The sequence below is a fragment of the Candoia aspera genome, chromosome 2, assembly GCF_035149785.1.
Source record: "Candoia aspera isolate rCanAsp1 chromosome 2, rCanAsp1.hap2, whole genome shotgun sequence".
In the NCBI taxonomy this organism is placed as follows: domain Eukaryota; kingdom Metazoa; phylum Chordata; class Lepidosauria; order Squamata; family Boidae; genus Candoia; species Candoia aspera.
In genome coordinates, this window is record NC_086154.1 from 123244634 (window position 1) to 123255439 (window position 10806).

A 10806-nucleotide genomic window follows, 5' to 3' on the forward strand; every position below is an offset into this window, starting at 1 on the left:
CAGGAGAATACCTACATTGCTTAGGAGGTATCAGAAGATAGCACGTAAAGCTAGAGCACCTGCCATCCTGCTAGGATGACTGGGTCAACACAGGGTTACCAATTTGCTAGGATGGGCACTTCTCACTGATTTCAATGGGACACACTCACCTAGCTTTAAATCTTCCCCTGAACAGTAACTGGTCTTCAAAGAAGTTAAATGTTTTCACAAATAAATAGAAGCTAAACTAACATACTTGAATTCTTTAGTGTGGGTGTGACTTCCTCACATATGTCCCTACCTGCAGGACCATCATACAGTATTAATGAATAAATATATTAACAGTGGTGATACGTTAATATTTACCATGTCAAAAAAGAAGATTCTAATCAAGAATTATGAAAACCCATACATCATATTGTCAGCTTAATCACTAAAGTTGTCTTTTATTACATAGTCTTAAAATCTCAATTTATCTCCATCTCACAAAGGCGTTAGACAATAACATTGATGAGTAATTGATGGCATCTTATCTGGAATCTACTGAATATCTTTTGGCTTTTTTCCCTTTCTCTCAAAGAAGTAGAAAGTGCTCTAATTCTTTCCAGTGTCATATCTGTCAAAATCTGGGGAGTAGTCAGAAGATTTCTGGTTAATGTCACAACCTATTGTGAAATTTATTTACTTTTTATTTCACCATTCTGCTCTCAGAAAAAGGTCATGTGTGTCAGCATTAATTAAGGCTTTAAAGAAGATGGGCATTTGTGCGCTCTAGGAAAATACAAGGAAGAGCCACAGTGTTCTGCTCAGACCCAAAGGTCCCCATCATATCTTGAGAAGAGAAATATGCAATGTTTTTGGCCAAAACAAAATTCTAGTTCAAATCAGACAGTTTTGAACAGATTTTGTAGATGTATCCAAAGTATGTTCAGTCTGAATCTGAAATGTTAAAGCTTTGTTGTGATCCATAATTCAGAGGAACCCAAAGACATAGAGAATCAGCAAAATAAATTACATTCCTCTCAAAATTCTCCCTATGAAAACATTTCTGGAATAAGAATTTTGTGACCAAAAGCCCTTGCTTTTACTCATATGGAATGGTTTTCCCATGGCTTCCAATCACAATGCCTTGGAGCATGGTTTGCAGGACTAAGCTATTAGTTCTTTCCTCGTAATCTAAGGAGCTGGTTAAGATTTGGATCTTCTGTGAGAGCTGGGAGAACGTAGCATTGGATGCTTGGACACATACCTACCACCTCTCTCTCTCTCTCTCTCTCTCTCTCTCTCTCTCTCTCTCTCTCTCTCTAATCTATTTATTCAATTTGTATAGCCACCCATCTCAAACCAGTGACTCTGAGCAGTGAACCATCATAAAAACAATTAAACAAAGTTCAAAAAGAAATTAAATATAAATAGCAGCCAAGGGATATTATAATCTATCGGTGTCAGCACAACCAGGAAACAGGCCCTTCACACACTCGGGACCCCAGGCCCAGGCACATAGCCAGGTCTTCAAGGCCTTCTGAAAGGCCAACAGGGTCAGGGCCATCCTAATCTCAGGAGGGAGGATGTTCCAGAGGGCAGGCACTAGAGCAGAAAAGGCACATCTCCTGGTCCCCACCAGCTGACATTCCTTGGCTGACGGGACCCAGAGCATACACATTCTGCTGGACCGAATTGGACGGGTAGAAACAACTGGGACAAGACAGTCCTTAAGATAACCCATTTATTATCCTATTACATTTTCTGGGCCTACCAATTAAGAAGAAAACCCAAAAGTTATTTTCATTCCACCTCTCCACCCCTACTCCACCCCCACTTTCATGGTACCTATCATTCCAGAAAACAGGAAGGGGAAAATAAAAATGCATTTTAGAAGATGGGGAGACTCTTATCTGTGAAAACAGTATAGGTGATCCCCCCCCTTTTTTTTTAATGAGAAAAAAACCTGCCTGACATTTCAGCACCCAAATGCTATTCCTGCTCTCTGCGATTAGCAACAAAATGCCCCATGCAAACGATGCCAGTGTTATTCTCAAAAGCATTGTGGGGGGAGGCAGTGGATGCTGAGCTGCCTTTTCTGAATTTTTTTCCTCAGATTTCTAAAACATCTTAACCATATTGATGCATTTCAATTGTAGTGCTTTAAAATTCAGTGTTAAATTAGAGCCCAGCGATAGCACTATTCAGAATAGAACCTAGCTTATTTAGCCCTCAGTGATGCCGTATAGCAGTGTGTCTCAACCTTGGCAACTTTAAGATGTGTGGACTTCAACTCCCAGAATTCCCCAGCCAGCATGCCAGCATGCCAAGGTTGAGAAACATTGCTGTATAGTATCCAAAAATATAGCATAATGTTGCCTTGCACTAGAAAAGTCTTCCCGTGCTGAGCCCTCTAGAAGTCTTTGTCTGCAAGGTCTATATGCCACATGGTGTGGGAACTCTGGGAACTTAGCCCAGTCCATCTCAAATTCATCTGGAGAGCAATCTAGGAGTGGGGAAGGCTACACTGGAAAATTGTGCCATTTGTTCTGAGGAGGCTCCCTCCCAGGCTTTTTTCTCAACAGTTGCAGATAGCAAAATATTGTAAATAAAACAGCACCGTCTGTCTAAACATAAAACCCACAGGCACAATTAATGTCTTTCAGAATGAAAACAGTTTTGGAAATATCCTCCGCAAGCCCACAGTTCTGTGTAATTGTAGATTCACAGCTTTAGCCAGCCCTCATTAAAAATAAGCTTTCCTATCTACCCAGTGTGATTAAGGTTTGTCTGACTAACAAACTGTGTCCTGTGATCATGAAGACTGAAAAGTTTGACTCTGCTCCCATTAGGTTAGGAATCTGCCCTCTTGGAAACGGATTTTGTATAATCTTCAAAGCCCCACAATCACCACATATATTGAAGTCATGGCTTCTTAATGTTTTGAAAATCAAAGGAACATTCGCTTAGTTAGAAATGACCAATTAATTAGAAAAACCCAATTACTGTCATCAGTTGTTGCCCTGGAGAGATCAAGGAATGTATTTGTGCCAAATGTTATGATAGATACTGGTAGATTGTGAAATTAAAAAAAAAAAAAAAGACCAGTCTTCTCAGTCTCAGGATAAAACCTTTTCTCATAATATAACACTATCAAAACTGACTTATTCATTGTGAAATAAGATATATATCCTAGTTTCACCCATAAGAAAAATTGTTACCCATATTTCAATATTTTAGATACAGAAGTCATGGTTTTTGAAATAAACTATGTCTAGTGCAATCTGCAGCTGATCTTCACAATACGGTGTTTGAATAGGTGTAACAAATGTCTGTTGAAAACGTTTACAGGGTGAAGGAACTTTTTATCGTCTTTGGTGGACTTGTGAGAAGGCCAAAAAATATTGGAATCAAATATGTGCTATTAGTCAAAATATTTTCAAAGTGGACTTACAAAAAAAATCAGAACTGTTCCTCTTGGGCTTGATGGAGAAGCAGCTTGAGAAACAACATGGAACTTTGCTTTTATATATGCTTACAGCTGCGAGACTTTTATATGCACAACGATGGAAAGGTTCACAAATACCTACAGTGGAAGACTGGATGATTAAACTGATGGAGCTGGCTCAGATAGCTAAATTAACAGCATTAATAAGAGAAAACACTGTTTCTTGATTTATTTCTACTTGGCAACCACTTTTAGATTACTTGCTTGTGTTAGAAAAAAAATGAAGCTTTGATTCTAGATTTTATTGATTAAATGGTTTGTTTTGATAGAAATAATGTAACTAAAATTTAATTAATGGTAACAGATTATATTTGTAAACTTATTCATATCTGTATTGGAGAAAGTCAGAAGTCACTTTCTGTTTCTTTTTTCTATCTGCTTGCACTTTTATGGTTTTTTTCTTTTTGCTTAGTTCTATGCTCTAGCTTTTCTACATTCTATATTTTGTATTTTAATTATACTTTGAAAACTAATAAAGTTTTAAAAAAATACATTGTTTGAATAGAAGCCAAACTGGTTCTTCTTTTTCTTCAACAGTTATATTAATCCACAACATTTATTTATTTATTTTTCTAATTTCTATCACTGCCCATCTCTCCCGAAAAGGAGACTCTGGGCGGTTAGAATAGTTTATATCCTACTCTTCTTTCATTTTATTCAGAATGGTCACTCTCAGACCCTGCCTGCAGGTCTTGCTGGTTTCCCAATGTGCAATGGCACCTGGCCTAGGGGTGGACCAGTGGCAACAATGGGGACAGGGGTGAGTGGGGAATCAATGCACATGCAAAAGGGTTGGGGCTTCAGTTGTGCAGCTGTGACCATTGTATTGACTTTTTTTGACACCCCCTGGGAGATGCACCTGGGGTAGATCACAAATAAATCCGGTGAGCTTACCATTGCATTTATTATGCCTAAGGGCCATTACAAGCCAATCAGTAAGATTAATCAGATCACTGAAGATCAAAGCGTTGCCCATTTGGCTAGGACCAGCTTGAGGAGTTCCTGCTACTAATGGTGAGGGACTAGTTTTTGTGGCCAAGATTGTATGAGTTGCAACCATGAGTTGCTCACCTAGGCTCTCAGAGTAGCTTGTTTCAGCACATTCACTTAGAAAGCAGAACATATAACTGAACTGACCTTGAACTTTCCCTATAAGAGAAGATAACTGCATGTTCACATTTTCTCCCATAATAGCCCATGTGATCATATTCCAACTGAAGCAAGATCTTCTAAGAAAGGGCTATCTTTCTTCTTGAAACAAGATTGCATAATGGTCTTCCTTGAAACTAGATCACCAGTTCTTGCACAGACCATTCTTACACTTATCAGACCACGACATGTAGTTTAATAAAGTCACTGAAGCCTTTCATAAACTCTTAATGATAATCAATACTCATCTCTGCTCCATTCAATCAATCATACATATGCTCTGCTTGTTTACTTTCAGACCAACCATAGCTTTTACAGCAAATGCATTTTTAATATGCCATAAAATGGTATTTAATAATCAAAGTAACCCCAGCAGCAATAAAACCCCAAAGCCATTAATATCATAACATGGTATCTGCCATTTTTTATATAAGATTTTTTTTATAAAACCCACCCCTCATAACACATAACACCCTCACTGGCACAACAGCAGCAATTATATCCTTCACAAGGAATAGCTATTCTTAAAGCCTAGGATCCAGCTCATTCATTCATTCATTCATTCATTCATTTATTCATTCATTCATTCATGTTCCTTGGTTCAGCTCTTCAATGTTCATTACATTTGCTCTCCTGAACGCTCACATTATTGTTTCAAATGCCAAACCATTCCTATCTGACCTGGATAATAGATAGATGAGAGAGAGAGGGAGGGAGGGAGGGAGGGAGGGAGGGAGGGAGACATGGAGAGAGATGGAGATGGAGATAGTTAATTATTTTGGTCATTGACCAGATAAAACATATATGAACTAAATACAGCAAAGAAAAAAAACACCAACACCAAGTGAATTGGGCACAAGGATATCAGTCCTGTGTGATAGTCAGTTGTTTGCACATTCAGAGCAGCTATACAGAACCTTGCTACATTACGGGTGATAACACTTTTCTTGTCTAATAAGGGGAAAGGGATAATATATATGATATGTGAATTTCTGATAATACAGAAGAGTCTACTGAAGACCATTGGTTCTATTTGGAAAAACATTTGTAATCCACAGTGAGACTGAATACTGTTCCTGAATGAACACATCAGCCATGACTTCTCTCCACAAAACTATTCATGTACAAAAAAAAAGGAGTGGAAAAAAAAGGATTTTCTTTTTGAGCTCTCTTCTATGTCTTAATTTCCTTAGGACTTATTAAAGCTTCAGAGTTCCAGTCATATGGATGGCTTGTTTCCATTCATTCTTAAGCACATCAGCGATAGCACCTGATTTCCTTCTATGTCCTATTATTTGTGGAACTAAGGATTCATTCGGATCATTATTCAGGAGGGTGCAAGGTTTGGAGTACCTGAAATACATCTCTTTTTACTGTGCTAGTCTAGGAACAAGAGTGCTTTTGCACAGAAGTCATTATACAACCCCTTGTTTTCTTTTTCACCTGATAGATTTTCCCACAGCATGCTGCAGAATTGTAAATCGTTGTACTATTCAGAAATTGCATTTATGTATGGAATTAAATACATCACATTTGTGTGTAATTACTCTCTGGATTTAAGTAATCCATCACTAATAAAAATAACCTTGGAAGTTAATTTTGCTCACACAGACATGCAGTAGCAGTGGCTGCTTCTTATGAATATAGCAAATATTACAAGGAAAATTAATCTCTCCATAAAATGTGAGGACTATTTTATTAATTAGAAATAGGTTATTTTACCTTGTAGTTTCACTTAATGTACAGCTAAGAAAATAGCACATTCTATTCTCTCTTTCTCTCTTAATTGGGGGTAATTAATCTTTATTGGTGGAAGCTTGGGAAAAATATATTTTGCTGATTTTTACGACTAGAGGATTACATTTCACACTGCGTTGAGGGAGAATTTGTAAATATTTAAGCAAAATTCCAAATCCAACAGAACTGTGAAATGACTTTGTGGATATAGCTTCTTTGTGAATGTGTACTTATGTATGTGTGCTTATCCCCATATTATGAACTTTCCAGATTTTCTGTTTAGTAAAAAAAACATAACAAACAATTCATTTATTATAATGAACAATTCCTTCAACACAATAACCAAAGAAATGATGTAGCTGTTCAGAAGAGGTTCAAGATTGTGACTTTAAGAAAGCATTATCACTGCTAGGAAAGGAAATTTATGGAAGGTCAAATCTAAAAGACCTTTGCTTCTCTGAAATTGCAGCTGAATATCCTCTAAAATAGTATTTGGCCCTGAACCAAATTACTTGATCAATTCTTTGGGCCATTATTTCAAAGATTAAAAGATCTTTGGGCCATTAGATCAAAGATTAAAAGATGGCTTATGCTTTAGAACTGTAATGAAAGGCTGATCTTCTATAAGCCACTCCCAGTTCTAGTCAATTCATGAATTTTACAAACCTTCTGAAAACAAATGCCAATTGAAGTACAGCTTACGCTGTGCATAATGAAGATCGAGTATGCATTTCCTCAATTATAGAGGTTGAGTCTGTTTCACACATCCTTTTAAAGTGCCCTCTGTACACACACTGGCAGTCACAGCTAATATACCTGCTCTTTAATCTGATAAACTCCACTTGTGATCAGGAAATTGAGGTACATATAGTCCTTGTTTAGTGACTGCTTTGTTTAGTGACTGCTCACAGTTACAACAGTGATGAAAAAGTAAATCTATGACCTTCAGATCCTCACATTTATGACCTTCACAGGTCTGTAAAGCAAGAAAAAGCTGAAGTAAGATCATAAACACAATCACGGTTTCATTTAGCGACTGCTTCACTTAACAACTGAATTGCCAGTCCCAATTGTGGTTACTAAATGAGGACTACCTGTATTCTTATTAAATGACCAATACCCAGGTGTTTCAAAGGCAGTAGTGAAATTTTTATTTATAGCCTTAGCTTATAGAAAGTGTTTGGTCCCTTCAATGAAAGGTTAACTTTATAGAGTTTCTTCCATTTATGTATGTATGTACTATACCATATATAGTTACTTATGCATGTATTTATGGTGTGCTGTATTTTTAAATTCTGTAACTTGGTCTTTGACTGTAAATAAATAAAGTACATTTTATGATGATGAGGTTGGTTTAATCACTCCCATCCTCTCTCATTTATGACTGCTTTTTAAAACTGGGAGGCTGTTCCCTCCCCCACAAAACTCATTTTACTCTTCATATGATTCTAGCAAGCAACTTTTTTGCCAAGATGAAAAAGTCTCTCCTTTAAGTTTGGAAAAGAAAAAAAATCTTCTGAATGTAATCTTTCCAAATAGAAAAGAAAATGGAAGTGCTGTAAGTACATTAAAGATTTTAATATTGCTTTGTACAGACATATAATAGAAAATTCATCTGACTCAAGGCAGCATTGGTAGAATATTTACAGCTTTGGAAATAAACTAGTCTCTGCTCTCCATTGTCTCCTAGATCAGAAATAAAAATACTTTATTTGCAGCAGATATCTGCAGGACTTTTCCAACTCAATGCACGGCTGAGGCAGACAGATCTTGCCTGCACAGAGGCATTTCTAGGTTTTCAGCTATTGTTCTAAGCCTCATGGTACCTCTTCAACATCTCTACGCTGGGAGTTCAGTGCAAGAAACTAAACGCTCAAATTAGTGTGACATAAATTAGCAATTCTTTCTACCATCTGATTGCTTTAGGCTCTATTACTTTCAGGAATAAATTGTTCTTAATGTGTTTACCAGCTGATTGATAGAAAAGTATATGTTGTGTGCTGATGCGGTTTCTTGGGAGTTTCTGAAATAAGTACTGATATATTATGGATTTTCCCAAAGTTTTACAGCCTTTAATATGTTTCATCTAGCCATAGGTCACATGGGATGCTATCTCATCACCTTGGTTAAAATTACACCTTGGTACACATTAAGAATGTTTTCTTTCTCCTTTTCTTTTTGGCTTTAGAATCCTCTTAAGTATTATTAAAAGTTCTGAAAACAGGGAAATGATCACAGTAGAGGAGACAGAATACAAGAGGTAGTGATATTATATCTTATATCCATGGATGAGCCAGAAGTATCCATTCCTAATCTTATTTCACTAATAAGTACATTTGGTATCCTGTCTGATTATTCCATAAACGGGAGCAAATCAGACTTGGTCCCATCAAGTCACAATAATATTTTTTACCTATATTGGCAGGGCCGCAACTGGGGGGGGGGGCAAGCGGGGCATGTGCCCTGGCGCCACACTGGGGGGGGGGGCGCCAAAATGGGCACGGAATCCCTGTTTGCCCCGGGTGACACAGACCCTAGTTGCAGACCTGTATATTGGGACTGAAGATTTCAGGTTTTGTTTCTGACTCCTTTGTTTATTTTAGTATAAGGATTTCTAGGAAGCCTTTTCCACTGGTAAATTTGAACTTATTCCCAATTTTGACACAAAACTTAAATGATTAAGTGTTTACTTATTATTTGCCCCAAACCCAAAGGACTCAGGGTGGAATAAATTCTTATATCTTATGAAAGAAGATACAGGCAGATAGTTTAGTATTTTTTCAGCATTTGAAGTAAAATAAATGTCATTAAGATGAATTTTATTCAGAAATTTGTTTATATTTTACAGATTTTCATATATTTTCTTCATACTACTTCAAATAAATTTATATGATATCAAATAACTTCCTCTGACAAAGGTATTCCTCAAGAGTTTCACTGTGTAAATTAGGACTACATGTTGGAAAAGTAGATTTAATTTTCTATATTTCAAGTGTTTCACTGGGTTCATCCAGTTATTGATTAGAATAAAAAACTTCAGAATTCAACCCCTCTTTGAGCTCAGCTTGAAAGATTTTATGTGGCCCCTGCAAAAATCGTGACAAATATTGGATTCGACTATTCAGTGTTCAGTTTCAATACGTGCATTTTACTTTATGGGATAGTCATAGTTTAAAAATAGCTGATTTGGGTTTAAACTCAGAGGACCTAACAGTGCTTCTTGATAGTACATTCAAATTAAGTACTTGTTGTTCAGTTCATTTGACCTGGATATTATTTCTGTCTTCTAAATTCTGCAGTTATCAGAGATGATGGTACCATAGTACTATGATAGCAGATAATCAGTAAGAAACAGAAGTAAGCTCATGACATTGATCTTAACTATTTATACAAGCCTGGAATTATAAGCTTGAATGCTCTGGTTTTACAAAAAGGGTTTTTTAAAATGTGATTTTTTTTCTTTTAATCTCAAAATGAAGTTTACGATGGAAAATTATATTTCACAATCAGGCCATCGATAACTGTAGATTTTCATGCATAGGGAATGGAAAAGAATTATTCTACAACATTGGAAGAAGAAACTATACGCAGCAATAGATTGCCAGATTATTATTTTTTCAACAATAGGAAAAGCAAAAGAGTTATTGAACAATGTAGCAGCTGGTAATTTTTTTTAGAGTTGCTTCGTAAGATTAATTTCTAGGCCTTTGCTCTCCTTCCTTGGTAAACTTTGATGCTATATTATGCGTTAGCTCTCTTTCTGCATACAATTTTTCTTTTTTGTTAGTTTGATGCAATATATATATTTTTTAAGTTTATGAAAATAATATCATGATGCAGGGAAGCCCAAAAGTAGGAAAGAAATGTAATAATACTTACAGGAATGGAGGAATGCTGGAAACCTTTCTCTTAAAAAAGTACATACAAGTATTATGTACTGATAATAGGCATTGGTCATCAGGATTTTGTGAAAAAATTGTCTTGGCAAAGCACAAAGAAAATGCTTTTCCTTACACTTTTCTGCATTTCTAATGCCTGGAGTATCACTAAGAACATTTGAAAATAAACATACACCTAGAGATTGGAGTTTCTAAAACTTTTTATTTAAACTTAAAGATGAGGCAGAATAACCCCAAAAAATCTCTCTCATGCTTGGCAGTGAAAATAAAACAAACTAAATAAACCATGCTTTGCTACCAAAAATTCCTACATGAGGCTGCCATTTTGCATTGCCCAATAATAGGCATGTGGTATTTTCATGAAGCTCTGATATGAAGCCATTAGTGGACAGCTTGGACCACTGAATGGAGCAGAGCTTAACACAGCAAAAGATGCACACAGAAAAGGAATATTATCTTAAATAGCATTAATGAGCACGTTAGAGAAATATAGGTTATTGATATTACACCCTTAGCCCATCCAAGCATAAAGAATTACACACTTAGACAAAG